General features: G+C 41.1%; 1 protein-coding gene across 2 annotated transcripts in view; it reads left to right on the forward strand.

Annotated features, from left to right (window-relative positions):
- Positions 1 to 17282: 17282 nt before the first annotated feature.
- Positions 17283 to 19997, forward strand: part of Pik3cb (phosphatidylinositol-4,5-bisphosphate 3-kinase catalytic subunit beta) — a 115132-nt gene continuing 112417 nt past the window's right edge. For both annotated transcript variants that reach the window (XM_004664363.3, XM_045136997.1), the window contains exon 1: positions 17283 to 17386. The gene's annotated coding sequence lies outside the window, so the exon portion shown is untranslated. The remainder of the gene's footprint in view (positions 17387 to 19997) is intronic.

Raw genomic sequence — 19997 nt, forward strand, 5'->3', positions numbered from 1 at the left:
GTGGGTACTGGGGAGTAAACCTGGGTCCTTAGGCTTCTCAGGCAAGTACCTTAACTGCTAAGCCATCTATACCCCCCCCCTTTTTTTTTTTTTTTTTTGGTTTTTCGAGGTAGGATCTCACTCTAGCCCAGGCTGACCTGGAATTCACTATGGAGTCTCAGGGTGGCCTCGAACTCATGGTGATCCTCCCACCTCTGCCTCCGAGTGCTGGGATTAAAGGCGTGAGCCACCACGCCCGGCTTCTTTTTTGTTTTTTTAAGGTAGGGTCCCACTGTAGCCTAGGCTGACCTGGAATTAACTGTGTAGTCTCAGGGTGGCCTCGATCTCATGGTGATCTTCCTACCTCTGCCTCCTGAGTGCTGGGATTAAAGGCATGTGCCACCACACCCCCCCTTTTTTTTTCAATTTTATTTTTATTTATTTATTTGAGAGACAGAAAGAGGGAATGGTGTGCCAGGGCTTCCAGCTACTGCAAACAAACTCCAGACCCATGTGCCACCTTGTGCATCTGGTATTATGTGGGTCCTGGGCAATCTAACCTGGGTCCTTTTGCTTTGCAGGCAATCACCTAAATAGCTGAGCCCCACCCCCCTCTTTTTTTGAGGTAGGGTCTCTAGTCCAGGCTTACCTGGAGCTCACTATGTAAGTTGGTCTCTGATGAAGGACCCCCTAACTCTCAGCCTCCTTAGTGCTGGGTTACAGGCATGCACAACTATGCCTGGTTTATAGCAGAGTTTTTTTTTAAACCTTATTTTTATTTATTTTTCAATTTTTTTGGACAACTTCTATACTTACAGACAATAAACCCTGATAATTCCCTCCCCTCTTCCACTTTCCCCTTCACAACTCCACTCTCCATCATATCCCCTCTCTCCGTTAGTCTCTCTTTTATTTTTATGTCATCATCTGTTTCTCCTATTGTGAAGGTCTTGTGTAGGTATTGCTAGGCACTGCGAGGTCATGGATAGCGAGGCCAATTTCTGTTTGGACAGTTGCATTGTAAGGAGTGGTACCCCTTAGCTCTTACATTCTTTCTGCCACCTCTTTGGCAATGTATCTTGAGCCTTGAAAGGTGTGATTGAGATGTTTCAGTGCTGAACACTCCTCCATCACTTCTTCTTTTGGGTTGCCTTTTGGGTTATCCCAGTGGTCATCACCATCTGTAAAGAGAAGCTTCTCTAACAAAAAGAGAGTAGCATTAATATATGAATATATGAATATGAATGTTTAAGGGGAGTTTGGTGAGAATAATACATACATTTAGTCAGGCAAGAGCAGGCTTTATACCCTTGAGGCTCATGACCTCCCCTGCCATAGGCTTTTGATTAGGTTTTCAGTACTAGGCATGTATTCCCTCCTATACAGCAGGACTCCATGTCCAATTAGAGAGCAGTTGGTTTCTCCCAGAGAAGACATACCATTGTTGCATCTGTTCGGTCATTTGGCCTGTCTGGCAAACTTGAGGCTTCTAGTGTCCACTATTTCAACGCTGATGACTTCTGTTTCCCATAGGGTAGCATGCGGTAACAGCTTTTTCCAGCTTTCAGTTGCCTGGTCTAAGGGGAGAAGGTTTTCAGCTCAGCAACAGCTTGATTTCTCAGTGATCTTGCTGCCCAGGCATGTGAAGTCTTCAGCAATAGGGTCTGTTACTCCTGGGAAGCCCAGGGCTGTGGCAAAAGCCTATAATATTTTGGAGGCAATAGGGACCTCCCTGGCCAACAACTCACTGGAAGGTATCCCATCCTGGCACTGAAAAATTTCTAGTAGCAATCTATGGCTTCTGGATGTGCCAGTATCCAAAAAGTAGACTTTCATATGCCTTATTCAGAATATCTTGAATTTTGATTGATGCTTCCCCACCCTTCTTTTACTCAGTCTCTTCCCCTGGCCCCACTTAGGCAATTACACTCTCTGTAATCTGTTCTTCTACTTACATATATACAATACCATCCCTTTAAGTCCTTCCCTCTTCTCCTTCCCTTATCGTCTTTTTCTAGCTTATTGGCCTCTGCTACTGGTTTTTGGTTCCAGCTCACTCACAAGTCTAAACATTTGTAACTAGGATCGACATATGAGAGAGAACATGTGATGTTTGGCTTTCTGGGCCTGGGTTATCTCACTTAGTATAATTCTTTCCAGATCCATCCATTTCCCTGCAAATTTCATAATTTCAATTTTCTTTACTGCTGAATAGAACTCTATTGTGTAAATGTACTATATCTTTATTATCCATCCATCCATTAAGGGACGTATAGGTTGGTTCCATTTTCTAGCTATTGTGAATAGAGCAGCAGTAAACATGGTTGTGTATATATCTCTTAGGTAGTAAGAAGAGTCATTAGGATAAATGCCTAGGAGTGCTATAGCTGGATCATATGGTAAATCTATTTTTAGCTGTCTCAGTGTTGGAGTCAGGTTCACATTGCTGGTAGAAATCATCCAACCAAGAGCAGCTTGTGGGAAAAAAAGAGTCTTATTTTGGCTTACAGGCTTGAGGGGGAAACTCCATGTTGGCAGGGAAAATGATGGCATGAGCAGAGGGTGGACATCACACTCTAGCCAACATAAGGTGGACCATAGCAACAGAAGAGTTTGCCAAACACTGGCCTGGGGAAAATGGCTATAACATCCATATGCTCGTTCCCAAGAATGCACTGTCTCCAGGAGGTGTTAATCCCCAAATCTCCATCATCTGGGAACCTACCATTCAGAACATACAAGTTTATGGGGGACACCTGAATCAAACCACCACATTGAGGAATCTCCACACTGATTTCCACAATGGCTGTACCAGACTACATTCCAACCAACAGTGTAGAAGGGTTCCCATTTTTTCTACACCTTCGCCAACATTTATCATTTGTTTTCTTGATAATAGCCATTATGACAAGAGTGAGATGGAATCTCAAAGTAGTTTTTTATTTTTTATTTATTTTTAATTTTTAATTTTTATTAGCATTTTCCATGATTATAAAAAAATCCCGTGTTAATTCCCTCCCCCACACTTTCTCCTTTGAAATTCCATTCTCCATCATATTACCTCCCCATAACAATCATTGTACTTACATATATACAATATCAACCTACTAAGTACCCTCCTCCCTTCCTTTCTCTTCCCTTTATGTCTCATTTTTAACTTACTGGCCTCTGCTACTAAGTATTTTCATTCTCACGCATAAGCCCAGTCATCTGTAGCTAGGATCCACATATGAGAGAGAACATGTGGCATTTGGCTTTCTGGGCCTGGGTTACCTCACTTAGTATAATCCTTTCCAGGTCCATCCATTTTTCTGCAAATTTCATAACTTCCTTTTTCTTTACCGCTGAGTAGAACTCCATTGTATAAATGTGCCACATCTTCATTATCCACTCATCTGTTGAGGGACATCTAGGCTGGTTCCATTTCCCAGCTATTATAAATTGAGCAGCAATAAACATGGTTGTGCATGTACTTCTAAGGAAATGAAATGAGTCCTTTGGATATATGCCTAGGAGTGCTATAGCTGGGTAGATCAATCTTTAGCTGTTTTAGGAACCTCCACACTGATTTCCACAATGGCTGGACCAGATTGCATTCCCACCAGCAGTGTAGAAGGGTTCCTCTTTTTCCACATTCCCGCCAACATTTATGATCATTTGTTTTCATGATGGTGGCCAATCAGGAGTGAGATGGAATCTCAATGTAGTTTTAATCTGCATTTCCCTGATTACTACTGATGTAGAACATTTTTTTAGATGCTTATATGCCATTCGTATTTCTTCCTTTGAGAATGCTTTATTTAGCTCCATAGCCCATTTTCAAAGTAGTTTTAATTTGCGATGCTCTGATGGCTAAGGATGTAGAACACTATTTTAGATGTTTATATGCCATTTGTGTTTCTTCCTTGGGAAAACTATTGAGTTCCATAGCCCATTTTTTAATTGGGTTGTTTGATTTCTTATTGTTCTCTTTTTTGAATTCCTTATATATTCTGGATATTAATCCTCTGTCAGATGTATAGCTGGCAAAGATTTTCTCCCATTCTGTGGGTTGTCTTTTGCTCTATTCACAGTGTCCTTTGCTGTATAAAGGCTTTGTAATTTCATGAGGTCCCACTCGTTGATTAGTGGTTTTATTTCCTGAGCAATTGGGGTTATATTCAGAAAGTCATTGCCTATGCCAATATGTTGAAGGGTTTCCCTACCTTTTTTTTTTTTTTTTCCTCTAGCATCTTCAGAGTTTTAAGTCTGATATTAAGGTCCCTGATCCATTTAGATTTTATTCTTGTGCATGGAGAAAGACAAGTATCTATTTTTCATCCTTCTACATGTAGAGGTTCAGTTTTCCCAGCACCACTTGTTGAAGTGATCATCTTTTGTACAATGAATATTTTTGGCATTCTTGTCAAAAATCAGATGGCTGTACATTCCTGGATTAACATCTGGGTCCTCTATTCTGTTGTTCCATTGATCTACATATCTGTCTGTGTGCCAGTATCATGCTGCTTTTGTTACTATGGCTTTGTTATATATTTTAAAATCGGGCATGGTGATACCACCAGCCTTATTTTTGTTGCTCAAAATTATTTTGGCTATTCACTATTTGAGGTTTTTTGTGTTTCCAAATGAATTTTAGATTGTTTTTCTTTCTATTTCTGTGAAAAATGCCTTTGGAATTTTAATGGGGATTGCATTTAATATGTAGATTGCTTTTGGTAAGATTGACATTTTCACAATATTGATTCTTCCAATCCAAGAACAAGGCACGTCTTTCCATTTCTTAGTGTATTCTGCAGTTTCTTGGCTGAGTGTTTAAAAGTTCTCATTGTAGAGATCCTTCACTTCCTTGGTTAGGTTTATTCCAAGTTACTTTATTTTATTATTTTTTTTCCCAAGGTAGGGTCTCCCTCTAGCTGTGGCTGACCTGGAATTCATTATGTAGTCTCAGGGTGGCCTCGAACTCATGGCAATCCTCCTATTTCTGCCTCCTGCGTGCTGGGATTAAAGGTGTGCACCACCAGCCTGGCTATCTTTTTTTTTTTTTTTTTTTTTTTGAGGTAATTGTGAATGAGAAAGATTCCAGGATTTCATTCTCTGCATGTTTGTTGTTAGTATATAGGAAAGGTACTGATTTATGTATTTATTTTGTATCCTGCTACGTTGCTAAAAGTGTTTGTCACCTCTAACAGTTTGCTGGTAGAGTCTTTAGGGTCCTTTATGTATAGAATCATATCATTTGCAAATATTAATTTGATCTCTTCCTTTCCAATTTGTATCCCTTTTGTGAGTGTCTCTTGCCTTACTGCTATAGCTAAGAATTCTGGTACTATATTAAGTAAAAGTGGGGGCAGTGGAAACCCTATCTTGTTCTCTAATTTAGTGCAAAAGCTTCAAGTTTTTCCCCATTTAGTATTATATTGGCTGTAGGTTTGTCAAAAATAGCTTTTATTATGTTAAGATATGTTCCTTGTATTCCCAGTTTCTGTAAGACTTTTACCATGAAGCCATGTGGATTTTGTCACATGCTTTTTCTGCATCCATTGACATGATCATGTGACTTTTGTTCTTCAGTCTATCTGTATAGTGTATTACATTTATCGATTTGCATATATTGAACTCTGCATTTCTGGGATAAAGTCTACTTGGTTGGGGTGAATAATCTGATATAGTCCTGTATTGTGTTTGCCAATATTTTGTTGCAAATTTTTGCATCTATGTTCATGAGGGAGATTGGTCTATAATTTTCTTCTTTTTGTTCTGTCTTTGTCTTGTTTTATTGTTTATTTTTATTTATTTGAGAGCAACAGACAGAGGGAGAAAGGCAGAGAATGGGCACACTAGAGCCTTCAGCCACCGCAAACGAACTCCAGATGTGTGCACCCCGTGTGCATCTGGCTAGCCTGGGTCCTGGGGATTTGAGCCTTGAACCAGGGTCCTTAGGCTTCACAGTCAAGCACTTAACCGCTAAGCCATCTCTCTAGCCCTGGAGTTCACTATTCTTAGGTTGGCCTCGATCTCATGGCAATTCTTCAACACCCAGCTTGATTTCCCTTTTGATTTCTTCTATGACCCATTTATCATTCAATGGCGTATTGTTTAGTCTCCATGAACTTTTTTTTTTTATTTTGTTTATTTTTTTATTTATTTATTTGAGAGCGACAGACATAGAGAGAAAGACAGATAGAGGGAGAGAAAGAGAATGGGCGCGCCAGGGCCTCCAGCCACTGCAAACGAACTCCAGACGCGTGCGCCCCCTTGTGCATCTGGCTAACGTGGGACCTGGGGAACCGAGCCTCGAACCGGGGTCCTTAGGCTTCACAGGCAAGCGCTTAACCGCTAAGCCATCTCGCCAGCCCTCCATGAACTTTTTTTTGTTTTGAGGTATGGTCTCAACTCTAGCCTAGGCTGACCTGGAATTCACTATATATTCTCTGGGTGCCTTTGAACTCATGGTGATCCTCTTAACTCTGCCTCCTAAGTGCTGGGATTAAAAGCATGTGTCATCACTCTGGGCTTAATATCTTTTTGTTGTTGTTGTTTGTTTCCATGACTTATGGTCTGTAGTTTTTCATGTTGCTAATTTGTAGTTCAGTCCAATTGTGGTCAGATAGAGTATAGGGGATTTTTTCAGTTCTCCTGTATTTGTTAAGATTTGCTTTGTGCCCTAATATATAGTGCTTTCTGGAGTATGTTCCATGTGCTACTGAGAAAAATGTATACTCTGCAGCATTTGGATGGGATGTTCTGTATATATCTGTTAGGTCCATTTGTTCCATGACATCATTTAATCCAGATGTGTCTGTGTTTATTTATTTTTTTTTTGCCGGGATGACTTGTCAATTGATGAGAGTGGGCTACTGAAGTCACCCACTACAATTGTGTTTGGTGTTGTCTGTGTCCTTAAGTCTAATAGTGTTTGTTAGATGAAATTGGGAGCCCCCATGGCGCATATACGTTTAGGATTGTAATGTCCTCTTGTTGGAGTGTTCTTTTAATCTATATAAAATGACCTCATTTATCTTTCCTCACTAATGTTGGTTTGAAGTCTATCCTGTCAGATACTAGGATAGCAACCCCTGCTTGTTTCCTAGGCCCATTTGCTTGAAAAATCATTTTCCATCCTTTCACCCTAGGGCAGTGTCTATCTTTTATTGAGAGATGTGTTTCCTGGAGGGAACAAACAAAAGGATCCTGCCTTTTAATCCAGTCTGCAAGCCTCTGTCCCTGGGTTGGGACATTGAGGCCATTGATACTTAGTTGTAATTGAAAGGTATGTGTTTATTCTCCCCATTCTTCTTGGTTTGTAGTGCTTCCTCTTTCCCTTTACTGTCTTGTTTTAACTGGTGAGTATGTTTTGTTTTTTTTTTTCTGTTTCCTCATGTGTGTGCTTTGCTTTTCTCTTCAGTGTGAATGATTCCTTCAAGTATTTTCTGTAGAGCTGGCTTAGTTGTCAAATTCCTTTAGCCTGTTTTTGTTGTGACATGTCCTTAGTTCTCTTTCAGTTTGGATCCATAGCTTTGCAGGATAAAGTAACCTTGGTTGACAGTTGTTGTTTCAGAACTTGGAATATATCATTCCAATCTTTTCTGGCTTTTAAAGTTTGTGTTGAGTAATCTGCTGTGATCCTGATGGGCTTGCCTTTATAGGAGACATGCTTTTTCTCTCTAACTACTTTCAATATATTTTCTTTGGTTTATGTGTTTAGTAGTTTAACTTGAACATGGTGAGGAGAGGTTCTTTACATGTTTTGTCTGTTGTGTTCTGAAAGCTTCGTTTACCTTCATTGTCAGTTGTTGTTTCCCAATTTAGGGGAAATTTTCTTATATGATTTTGTTGATAATGCTTACTGTGCCTCTGGATTTAAATTTATCTCCTATTATACCCTGAATTCAATTCTTTTTTTTTTTTTTTTCAGGGTAGGGTCTCACTGTGGCCCAGGTTGACCTGGAATTAACTATGTAATCTCAGGGTGGCTTTGAACTCATGGTGATCCTCCCACCTCTGCCTCCAGAGTGTTGGGATTAAAGGCATATGCTACCATTCCTGGCTTTTCCCCCTGATTTTTTATGCTTGATCTTTTCATCTTGTCCCAGATATCTTGAAATTCCCATTCATACCTTCATATTTAAGCTTGCCTTTCTCTTTGTTGGACTTTATTTCATCTGCCACCTGGTCTTCTAGTTTAGATATTCTGTTCTCTCCTTCATCCATTCTAATGGTGAGACTTTCCACAGAGTTTTTTATTTGACTATGTTTTTCAATGCTAGTATTTCTTCCTGGTTTTTCTGTTTCCTTCTCACATCTTGTAATGACTTCCTTTTTTCATTATGGTGGCTTCCTGTGTTCTCTTGGAATTCCTTCAGGAGTTTGTTTTCTTCTTTAATTCCTTTGTTTTCTTCTTTGATTTCCTTTGAGTATAGATTTAATCATTTTTAATCCTTTTTTTTAGGCATTTCATCTAAAACAGTGTCATTGAGGGTCATCTGTGATGGATTTATAATTTTTGGTGGGATTGTATTGTCTTGATTCTTTGTGTATCTTGTGTTATAATGTAGTGATTTTTGCATCCTGAGTTGATTTGAAGATTGGGTTTTATATCTGTGGTACTTTTAGACTTGGAATCCAGTTTTATGTACCTTTATAGTAAGAGTTTAAAGTGCCAGGTATATTCCCTGTACTCCAGTCCAACTGCAGAAGTAATTTTAGGAGTTGAGTTTGCCTGCTATTCAAGTATTTTAGTGGGCTGGGTGGAGCAATTTACTGGAAAATTCTACAATTCAGCTGAGCAATATACACATTCAGTAAAAACTTGCAGAGAGTATGCAAGTGTGGGAGGTTGCGATTTCTGTTCTGAAATGGGTTCCAGGTCTGCCTGTGTCTGAATCAGACCATGCCCCCAGTAATGACAGAAGAAAAAGACAATGGCCCTATGAATCTGAAAGCATCAAATGCAACAACAGTCAGTGTCCAAATATGGCTTCATTGAGAATGGTAAGACAAACATAGAATATGTGACCCATTACCTGCCCTGACATGGAAAGAGAGATTAGCACTTTCAGTGAAGGCCTATATACCTGCTTTTTTGTCAGTTGGTCTTGCTACCTTTTGGGGTGATTTCAAATCTCACCAACGCTGAGTTCCCACCTCAATCCCTCCAATCCTTCTGTGTTGTGCTGTGGAGCTAGTGTTCTGCGCAGCTGTGCTGGATGACCTGCCAGGGCCTGAATGCATTCCTCCTGCTGCTGTTTGGGGGATGGGACAGTGCAGGAAGCCTGGAGTTGTACTGGAACTGCCCTGCTGTGTCCCACCTGTGTCCCTCTCAGCAGCTCCTCAACTAAACTCTGCTGTCTCCTTTTCAGATTTCTTGACTTTGCAAGGAGGCTGATGAGGTTGGAAAATCCCCTTGTTTGGTTTCTGCTCCTGAAGCTGGTTGCTGGGCAGGTGTGTGGATATGCTCGGGTTGGGTCCAGGTCCCCAAGCGCCTCAGCGGGAATCTGGCTGGTTTCCTGTGGTCTGATATATCTTAGTCTCTCCTGCTTCCCCGCTGTGGCCGATAAAAACCTATACACCTTCACTTTTTGTACGAAGAGTGTATTTTGATGTGCTTTTGCTTAAGTCCCTTTCTGAGCTGGATTGGCGTGACTCCAATGCAAAGTCATGACCTTCCAGCAAAGTTTTTTTTTTTAATTTTTTATTTTATTTAGAGAGAAAAAAAAAAAAACAGGTGGATAGATAATGTGTACATCAGGGCCTTCAGCCGTTGTAAATGAACTCCAAATGCATGTGCTGCCTTGTGTATCTGGCTTACATGTGTCCTGGGGAATTGAACCTGGGTCCTTTGGCTTTGTAGGCAAATGCCTTAACTGCTAAACCATCCCTCCAGCCCTACAGCAAAGTTTTTTGGAGCAATATGGGTGAGTGCTGCTAGAAGCACCTCAGATACATTATAAATTTTATTTTTGGTCATTATGTCTTTCAGAATCCTTTCACCATTGCCAAATTTTTCATGACCTCATGCTCAGTTATACCTGTATTGGGTCATGAACCCACTTTAAAAAGCAGGCCAGAGATGGTGGTGCACACCTTTAATCCCAACACTCAGAAGACAGAGGTAGGAGGATTGCCATGATTTTGAGGCCACCCTGAGACTACATGGTGAATTCCAGGTCAGCCTGGGCTAATGTGATACCTTACCTCGAAAAACCAAAAAAAAAAACAAAGCAAAGCTGGGAGTAGGCCCGGGGAGATGGCTCACTCAGTGAAAGGCATGCCTTGCAAACTTGAGAATCGGCTTTGGTCTCCATAACCTTTATAAAAGGTAGGTGTGGTAGCACATGCCTGTAATCTCAGCACTGGGAGAGCGTGGACAGAGATCCCTGGCCTTTGATGGTGGGAAAGGTTAGCCTTGTTGCCTCAACACTCATTCACAAAACGTGCAATAGCGCATGCATGTGCACCAGCATGCATATACACACATTGGGGTCCTAGAGAATTTTGATAAATTAAAATTTTTTTTTTTACAGAGAAGCTCATTCAGAGCCTCCAACTTATTTATTTATCGAGAGCAACAGACAGACAGAAAGAAGCAGATAGAGAGAGACAGAGTGGGTGCACCAGGGCCTCCAGCCACTGCAAACTAACTCCATACATGTGCGCCCCCTTGTGCATCTGGCTAACGTGGGTCCTGGGGATTTGAGCCTCGAACCGGGGTCCTTAGGCTTCACAGGCAAGCACTTAACTGCTAAGCCATCTCTCCAGCCCCCCCACCTCATTTTTTTTCTGTTCTTTTTTTTTTTTTTTTTTAGTTTTTTGAGGTAGGGTCTCACTCTGGTCCAGGCTGACCTGGAATTCACTATGGAGTCTCAGGGTGGCCTTGAACTCAGGGTGATCCTCCTACCTCTGCCTCCCGAGTGCTGGGATTAAAGGTGTGCGCCACCACGCCCGGCCCCCAAATTTTTTTTGAGGTAGGGTTTTACTCTAGCTCAGGCTGACCTGGAATTCGCTATGTGGTCTCAGGGTGGCCTCAAACTGATGGCGATCCTCCTACCACTTCCTTCTGAGTGCTGGGATTAAAGGCATGCGCCACTTGCCTGACCTAAACATTTTTTTGTTTGTATTTTATTTATTCATTTGAGAGAGACAGAGAATCAGATAGAGAGAAATAGAGAGAGACACACAGAGAGAGAGAGAGAGAGAAAGAAATAGAGGGAAAGAATAGGCACACCAGAGCCTCCAGCAGCTGCAAATGAACTCCAGATGCATGCACCGTCTTGTTCATCCGGTTTAAGTGGGACCTAGGTGATCGAACATGAGTCCTTTGGCTTTGCAAGCAAATCTCATAACTGCTAAGCCATGTCTCTACCCCCTAAATTTTACCTCTATGTATGTACATATTAGTAAACTAGCTAATTTCAATAAAAATATTGGGGTAGAGTGAAAGCATGCCTTAAAATGAAGAAGAAATCTTCATGGCCTCTTACTTTCGTACAGAGTGTTGAATATGGTCTAGAACTTGTTCTGTAGCCCAGATCTTGAATTTACTCATGTTCATCCTCCTATCTCAACCTCGGGTGTGCTGCAATTACAGGGATGAGCTACTATACCCAACTTGACATAGAAAATATCCTTTCTGAATTTGTTCTTTTTGGTGTGGAGTTGTGTACGGGTGTTTTCCAAGTTATTTTGGACTTAGTGGGATTGTTTGAAAAAACAATTGAGTTAGATAGATCCCAAGCTATTGAGACTTTGCCTGTTTTTTTTTTTTTTTCCAGTAGACGAAATAGACTAGTAAATTAAGAAATGAGAATTCTGATTAATGATAGCATTATGAAGTTGATAACTAATATGGTAGCTATGACATTGGTTATAAATCTGGTAGTGTACAGTAAGTCTCTCAGGAGAGACTGCTTTCCAGTTGGGACATGAATGTTAGTATTACAAGATCCAGGGCAAAGACCCAGTAAAAAACTATGAGGGAGGGCTGGAGAGATGGCTAAGTGATTAAGGTACTTGCCTTCAAAGGCTAAGGACCTGGATTCAACTTCCCCAGCCCATGTGTCTAGAGGTTGTGGCTAGAGGCTCTGGTGTGCCCATTCTCTCTTATAAATAAATAACATATTTTTTAAAAAAAAGTGTGAGGAAGAGAAAGCAAAACCAGTGAATCATTGAAAAGGAGAGTGGAAGATGAGGTCAGAGGTAGACAGACCCCAGATTGTACAGGGTTTCTGTAGGTCATTTTTACTATCATGTGGCTCATAGAAGCTCATATTTGCAACTGAGATAGCATTGTCATGGGAAGCTGTGGGAGATTTTAAGGGCGGATCTGACATAAGCTGTGTAAAGCAAATTCTGGCACAGGTAAGTTCAGAGAGGCAAGAGAGGAAGCAAAGAAATGAATTAATTAGAATGCTGCTAGGATAGCACAGTTAAGAAATCTGGATGAAAAATGCTAACTAATACTGTCAGCGGCTGTAGATGGTGAGGAAACTTTGCTATGCTTGAGGTAGGGTCTTGCTTTAACAGGGTGTCTTGGAATTAATTCTGTAGTTTCCAGCTCACAGCAGCCCTCCTACCTCTGCTTCCCAAGTGCTGTGATTAGCATCATCCACCATGCCCTGCTTGTTTGTTTTTGTTTGATCTGTGGTGCTGTTTGAGGGACAGCAGAGCAGGAGACTAGTAACACTTTGTTTTTGCTCACTTTGAAATGCCTTCACATATGTGAGTGAAAGTGTCAGGTAGATGGCTCACATTTGAAGCTAGTGAAGAGGATCTGCCAGGGTCATAGCTGTTTGATATTTAACATCAAGGGCTAGAAAAAGTTCAGAAAAACATAAAGAGAAAATGAGCTGGCATGGTGTCTCATGCCTATAATCACATAATGTCTTCACTTGGCAGACTGAGGCAGGAAAATCACTGAGTTTGAGACCAATATGGGCTTTAAGAGTAAGCTCCAGGTAATTCTGGGCTAGAGTGAGAACCTACCTTTAAAAAAAAAAAGGATAAATGGGAAGTTGTGAAGGTAAAGTGGTAAGGTGTGTGTGGTGGCATGTGCCTTTAATCCCAACACTTGGGAGGCTGAGGCAGGAGGATAACCATGAGGTCAAGGACACCCTGAGACTACATAGTGAATTCCAGGTCAGCCTGAGCTAGAGTGAGATCCTACCTCAAAAAACTAAGAAAAACAAAGGGCTGGAGAAATGGCTTAGCAGTTAAGGCTCTTGCTGCTTCTGATTGCCTGCAAAGCCTAAGGATGCATGTTGATCTCTCCAAGTCCCACATAAGATATATACACAGAAGTGCACAAGGTCGCACATGTGCCCAAGGGGGTGTGCACATCAGAAGTCTGATTGCAGTGGCTAGAGGCCCTGACGTGCCAATTCTCTTTCTTTCTCTCACTCTTATATTAAAAAAGGACAAAAAAAAAAAAAAAAAGACTGTTGGGTTTACCTCAAAAATTAAAAAAAAATTAAGTAAATTAAAAAAAAAAGCCAGATGTGTTGGCACACACCTTTAATCCCAGTGGTGGGGAGGCAGAAGTCATAGGATCACTGTGAATTTGAGACCACCCTGAGAGTACAGAGTGCATTCCACGGTTAGAGTGAGACCTTACCTTGAGGGAGAAAAAAATATATGTCTTTCTATATAAAAATATAAATATATATCTGTATAAAATACGTATCTCTCTATATATACACACATATATACATATAAAGATGGTAGAGTTTGGGGTATTTTAGTAACTCTCAGTAATGAAAGAATAAAATGTATATAGATGTGTGTATTCACAAATAGATAACCTATCCTGTTGCCTATAAATTGACCATGTGTTTTTTATTTTATTTATTTGAGAGAGAAAGAGGCAGATAGAGAGAAAGAGAATGGGCATGCGAGGGCCTCTAGCCACTGCAAATGAGCTCCAGACACATGTGCCCCCTTGTGCATCTGGCTTACATGGGTCTTGGGGAATCAAACCAGGGTCCTTAGGCTTAGCAGGCAAGCACCTTCACCACTAAGCCATTTCTCCAGCCCATCCATGTGTTTTTACTATAAATTTAGAAACTGGGGGTCAGCAGTTGTCGGGCTTGGTGGCACATGCCTTTCATCCCAGCACTCGGGAGGCAGAGGTAGGAGGATCGCCATGAGTTCAAGGCCACCCTGAGACTACAGAGTTAATTCCAGGTCGGCCTAGACCAGAGTGAGACCCTACCTCGAAAAACCAAAAAAAAAAAAAAAAAAAGAAACTGGGGGTCAGCAGTTAAAGGCACCTGTTTGTACAGCCTGGGTTCAATTCCCTAGTACCCATGTAAAACCAGAGCAAGAAGCTCTGGCACAAGACATGCTCTCTCTTCTTGCAATTAAATAAGGGCTGAGGAGATGGCTCAGTGGTTAAAGATGCTTGCTTGTAAAAACCTATTGGCCAGGATTCAATTCTCTAGCATCCAAATAAAGCCAGTTGCAGAGTGGTCCATGCATTTCTGCTCTCAACCCACCTGTGCCAATGGAAGATAAAGCCAGGAGAATATGAAGCTTTCAGGCCAGCTAGTCTGACCTTTTTTTGTAGACTAGCAGTTTGTTTGTTTTCAGCAGGAAGAGACCTTGTCTTAGATATTGGAGCACAGACACCTTGAAGTTATCCTTTGCCCTCCACATACACAGCATGACATGCATATACACACATAAGGATTACCTTTGCAGTGTCAGCATTACTGAGCTTCATAGCCTGAGTGACATCTGTAATGATTATGAATGTCATTGTCTTCTTTTTGCTCAGTGGTCAGGGAAAACTTGATGCTAGTATGGTGGTTGAGCTCATTTTTGGGGGAGTGCTTTTCTAAGGTTTTTGAAGTCACAGTGTTGTGGGAAGCAAGAAAGTAGCTGACAGACCCCTTTCAACCTTGGACTTTTGGCTTCCAAAGCTTTTCTTTCCTTTCCTTTGGTACTATATTGGTAAAAAAGATTTGGAAATTTTATTTTGTATGATACTCTGCAGATTATGTACCCTAACTTGATCCTGAATATATAAGGCCTCATAACTAATAAAAAGACAACTGATTTTAAAAAGTGGACGGGAACCGTAAGATGGCTTAGAGGTTAGAGCCTTTGGCTGTGACTGTGAAGTCAAAGGACGCCGGTTCGAGTCTCCGGGACGTAGGCAAGCCCGAGACACAAGGGGGCGCTCGTGTGCTTTTAGCCGGGCGTGGTGGCGCACGCCTTTAATCCCAGCACTTGGGAGGCAGAGGTAGGAGGATCGCTATGAGTTCAAGGCCACCCTGAGACTACAGAGTTAATTCCAGGTCAGCCTGGACCAGAGTGAGACCTTACCTCAAAAAACCCCCCAAAAAAATAAAAAATAAATAAAAAAAAATGGACGGGAACATGGCTCAGAGGTTAAAGGTGCTGGCTTGAAAGGCCTGCTGTCCCAGGTTCAGTTCCCCAGCCAGCCACGTAAGCCAGATACAGAAAATGGCACAAACATCTGGCATTTGTTTGCAGTAGCAAGAGGCCCTGACTTGCCTTTATTGCATACATGCATACATTTAAATAAGTAGATTTTTTATATTGAAAAAAATTCTTTTAATTTTTTTTTAAGTTTTTTATTTATTTATTTGAGAGCGACAGACACAGAGAGAAAGACAGATAGAGGGATAGAGAGAGAATGGGCGCGCCAGGGCTTCCAGCCTCTGCAAACGAACTCCAGACACATGCGCCCCCTTGTGCATCTGGCTAACGTGGGACCTGGGGAACCGAGCCTCGAACCGTGGTCCTTAGGCTTCACAGGCAAGCGCTTAACCGCTAAGCCATCTCTCCAGCCCTAATTTTTTTTATTAACAGTTTCCATGATTATAAAAAATATCCCATGGTAATGCCCCCTCCCCCCACTTTCCCCTTTGAAACTCCATTTTCCATCAAATCCCCCCCTCCTCTCAATCAGTCTTTTATTTTGATGTCATCATCTTTTCCTTCTATTATGATGGTCTTGTGTAGGCAGTGTCAGACACTGTGAGGTCATGGATATCCAGGCCATTTTGTGTCTGAAGGATCATGTTGTAAGGAGCTTTACCCTTTCTTTGGCTCTTACATTCATTCTGCTACCTCTTCCACAATGAACCCTGAGCCTTGGAAGGTGTGATAGAGACATTGTAGTGCTGAGCACTCCTCTGTCACTTCTTCCCAGCACCATGATGCCTTCTGAGTCATCCCAAGGTCACTGCCATCTGAAAAGAGAATGTTCTCAACTAAAAGTGAGAGTAGCATTAATATATGGGTATGAACATTGAGATGTGCTTCCTGGGAAGTTTGATAAGTATAGTATATACATTTAGCCAGACAGCAGCAGATGATATACCCTTAGGGCTCATGACTACCCTTGTTTTAGGTTTTCATTATCAGGTATGTATTCCTTCCCATGGAGTGGGCCTCCAGTCCAATTAGAGGACAGTTGGTTTCCACCGTGACAGACGTGCCACTGTTGCACCCATTGGCTCATTTGACCTGGCTGGCAAAATGTAAGGCTTGCAGTGTCCACTGTTGAGTATCTTCACTGGTGATTTCTCTTTCTCCCATTGAAATGCATGCAGAATGGTTTCTTCCAGCTTTCTGTCAGCTGGTCTACATGGAGGAGGTTATCAGCTCAGTTCTGGCAGGATTTTTCAGTGACCTTGCAGCCCAAGTATGTGGAGTCTTCAACAGTAGGGTCTTACCGTCTATTCATGGTGGAAAACCAAGGGCCTTGGCAATGGTCTGTAATGTTTTGGGGGCATCAGGGACCTCTGTGGCTAATAACTCACTGGAAGGTATCCCATCCCTGGCACTGAACATTTTCTAGTATCAATCTATGGCTCCTGAGTGTTCCATTGTCCAAAAAAGTAGGTTTCCATATGATTTATTTATATCCTCTTAGATTGTGATTAGACCTCCCTCGCCTTTCCCCTGACCTCAGTTAGGCCTTCTCACCCCCATTAATGTGTTCTTCTACTTACATATATACAATGCCATCCTGCTGAGTACCCCCCTCCCTTCCTTTCTGTTCACTTTATCTCTCTTTTCTAGCTTACTGGCCTTTGCTACTGAGTTTCTTCCTACTTACACAGAAGTCTGGAAAGGATTATACCAAATAAGTAAATTTTTAAAAATTTACCAAAGTAAAGAAAAACATGGTAAACATAATACAAGATCTTTCAACTCATTATACCTTTAGCTTGTATTTTAAAATGTGTATAGTTGTAAGCAGTTAAACAGTTTATCAGTAATACAGTTTTAATATTGTCTCCCTGCTTTAATACTTTGTTTTCAATCTTGTTTTTGCAGTTTATCTTCTAATCTGAAAAAGTCATCCATGAAAACTTCATTTAAAAACTAAGTAATGTAATCTTTCCTAGAAGACTGAAATGGGGACTGTCATTTTGAGGTAGGTATCTAATTTTGTAGGCTGTGTGTGTGTGTTTTAGAGGTAGGGTCTCATTCTAGCTCAGGATGACTTCGATCTCGTGGCAGTCCTACCTCTCTGCCTCCCGAGTGCCGGGATTAAAGGCATCACGCCATCATGCCTGGCTAATTTTGTAGTTTTTTTTGTTTTTTTTTTTTTAAATATTTTTTTTTTAATTTTTATTTATTTATTTATTTGAGAGCGACAGACACAGAGAGAAAGACAGATAGAGGGAGAGAGAGAGAATGGGCGCGCCAGGGATTCCAGCCTCTGCAAACGAACTCCAGACGCGTGCGCCCCCTTGTGCATCTGGCTAACGTGGGACCTGGGGAAACAAGCCTCGAACCGGGGTCCTTAGGCTTCACAGGCAAGCGCTTAACCGCTAAGCCATCTCTCCAGCCCATGTTTTGTTTTTTTTTGAGGTAGGGTCTCACTGTAGTTCAGGCTGACCTGGAATTCACTATAATAGTCTCAGGGTAGCCTGAACTGATCCTCCTGCATAATTTTGTAGTTTTAATTCTTTTATATTTATTTTATTTTTTTTAACTTGGCTTTTATTGACAACTTCCATAATTATAGACAATAAACCATGATAATTCCTTTCCCTCCCCTACTTTTCCCTTCACAAATCCATTGTCCATGATATCCCTCGTCCTCTCAATCACTCTCTTATTTTGTTGTCATCATCTTTTGCTCTATTATACTGGTCTTTTGTAGGTATTGTCATACATTGTGATGTTATGGATATTCAGGCCATTTTGTGTCTGGAAGAATGCTTTGTAAGCAGTCCTACCTTTCCTTACATTCCTTCTGCCAGGGACCTTGAACATTGGTGGGGGTGATAGAGATGTTACAGTGCTAAACATTCCTCTGTCACTTCTTCTCAGGGTGGGAGGAAAAAAGTGGAGGCAGAGTAGGAGGATCACTGTGAATTCAAGGCCACTCTGAGTCTACATAGTGCATTCTGGACTAGAGTGAGACTCTACCTTGAAAAACTAAAAGAAAATGTCAAACTCAATATGGGTCCACCACCTAGTATGCATGTGTGACCATGCATCCTTGTATTACTTTGTGTATCTGGCTTACGTGGGATCTGGAGAGTTGAACATGGGTTCTTTGTAGCCCAGTTCCCCTTTTTCCTACCTTCCTTCCCAGTGTTAGGATTTCAGTATGTGCCACCAAGCCTGGCAGTGACCTGTTTTAATTTGAAAATTTTTCTTTACAGGCTTCATGTAATGTTATATAAACTCCGAATGAACAGAGGTACAGTTTAAACTTGCCCTCCAGATCTTTGGAGGAGCTAGTGTTCTTCCTTCAGTTCTATTTTTCCCCCTCAGGGTTCTTTTTTATTAATATGTATTGAATGTTTATACAGTAGAAATAATGTTCATAAAGAAGATATTGAATGCCTACAGTTCTGGTCCTTTGATACTGTGATGTGTGTTTTGCTTTTACTCAGAAAATAATTGGCCAAATTGTCATATAGTTTTCCATAGACAGTAAGGATATTATGAAAGGAATTCTAGCTGTCTGCATACCATGACCTTTCCGAACAGTGTTTTTATGCTGCCGGCATCTCACTTAGCCTTTTGACTGCCACATGATAGAGGAAGTAGTACATAAAGGGCAATGTAAATGGGTGCCTTGTTCTCCGAAGAGTTTTTCAATATAAAAGCATGTTGAATAGTTGCATATATTAGTAAATGTGACTTTGTTTATATGAAGTTTACTAGCCTTATGCATAATATACAGAACATTTTATGTATCATTTTATAAAACATATAGTATGGGTTGAATTGCCCCAGGATTGAAACTTTTCCTCCCACCTCTCCACCCCCATCCAAGAGTAGGTTTCATTCTAGCTCAGGCTGACCTGGCACTCACTCTAGTATCAGGCTGGCCTGAAACTCATTTATCCATTTATTTGATATAGGGTCACACAGTGTAGACTGGAACTCTGTATAGAAATTCACAGCAATACCCCTGCTTGGCCATCCAAGTACTGAGAATACAATACCTAAGGCATCATATGTAATCGTTTTTGTTTCTCTTAATGTTGTAGGATTCATTACTAGTGAGATTGTAGCTTTATTTAGTTAAAAATTTTTTGTTGGGCTGGAGAGATGGCTTAGTGGTTAAGGTGTTTGCCTGCAAAGCCAAAGGACCTCGGTTTGATTCCCCAGGACCCCTGTAAGCCAGATGCACAAGGGGCGCATGCATCTGGACTTCGTTTGCAGTGGCTAGAGGCCCTGGTGTGCTCAACTCACATAGATCCTCTTTCCAGGTGCTGGGATTAAAGTCATGTACCATCACTCCTATCTTATTTAATTTTTTTTATATTGTAAACTATCTAGTACAATTTATTTATTGTTCTGTTAATATACATTTGGTTACTTTTGGCTTGTATGAAAAATTTCAGCTTAAATGTTCATGTACATGGTGATATCCATGGATAAGTTTTGGTAGAATGCATAACTAGTAATGGACTGTTAGTGTGGCTTTTGTATACATTTCCTTGTTGAATAATTAAACATTTTCCCACATATATGTTTGGGTTATATGGTCTTCTGAAAAATGTCTCGTTAATTATATG

The sequence above is a fragment of the Jaculus jaculus genome, chromosome 17 (assembly GCF_020740685.1).
Source record: "Jaculus jaculus isolate mJacJac1 chromosome 17, mJacJac1.mat.Y.cur, whole genome shotgun sequence".
Lineage (NCBI taxonomy): Eukaryota > Metazoa > Chordata > Mammalia > Rodentia > Dipodidae > Jaculus > Jaculus jaculus.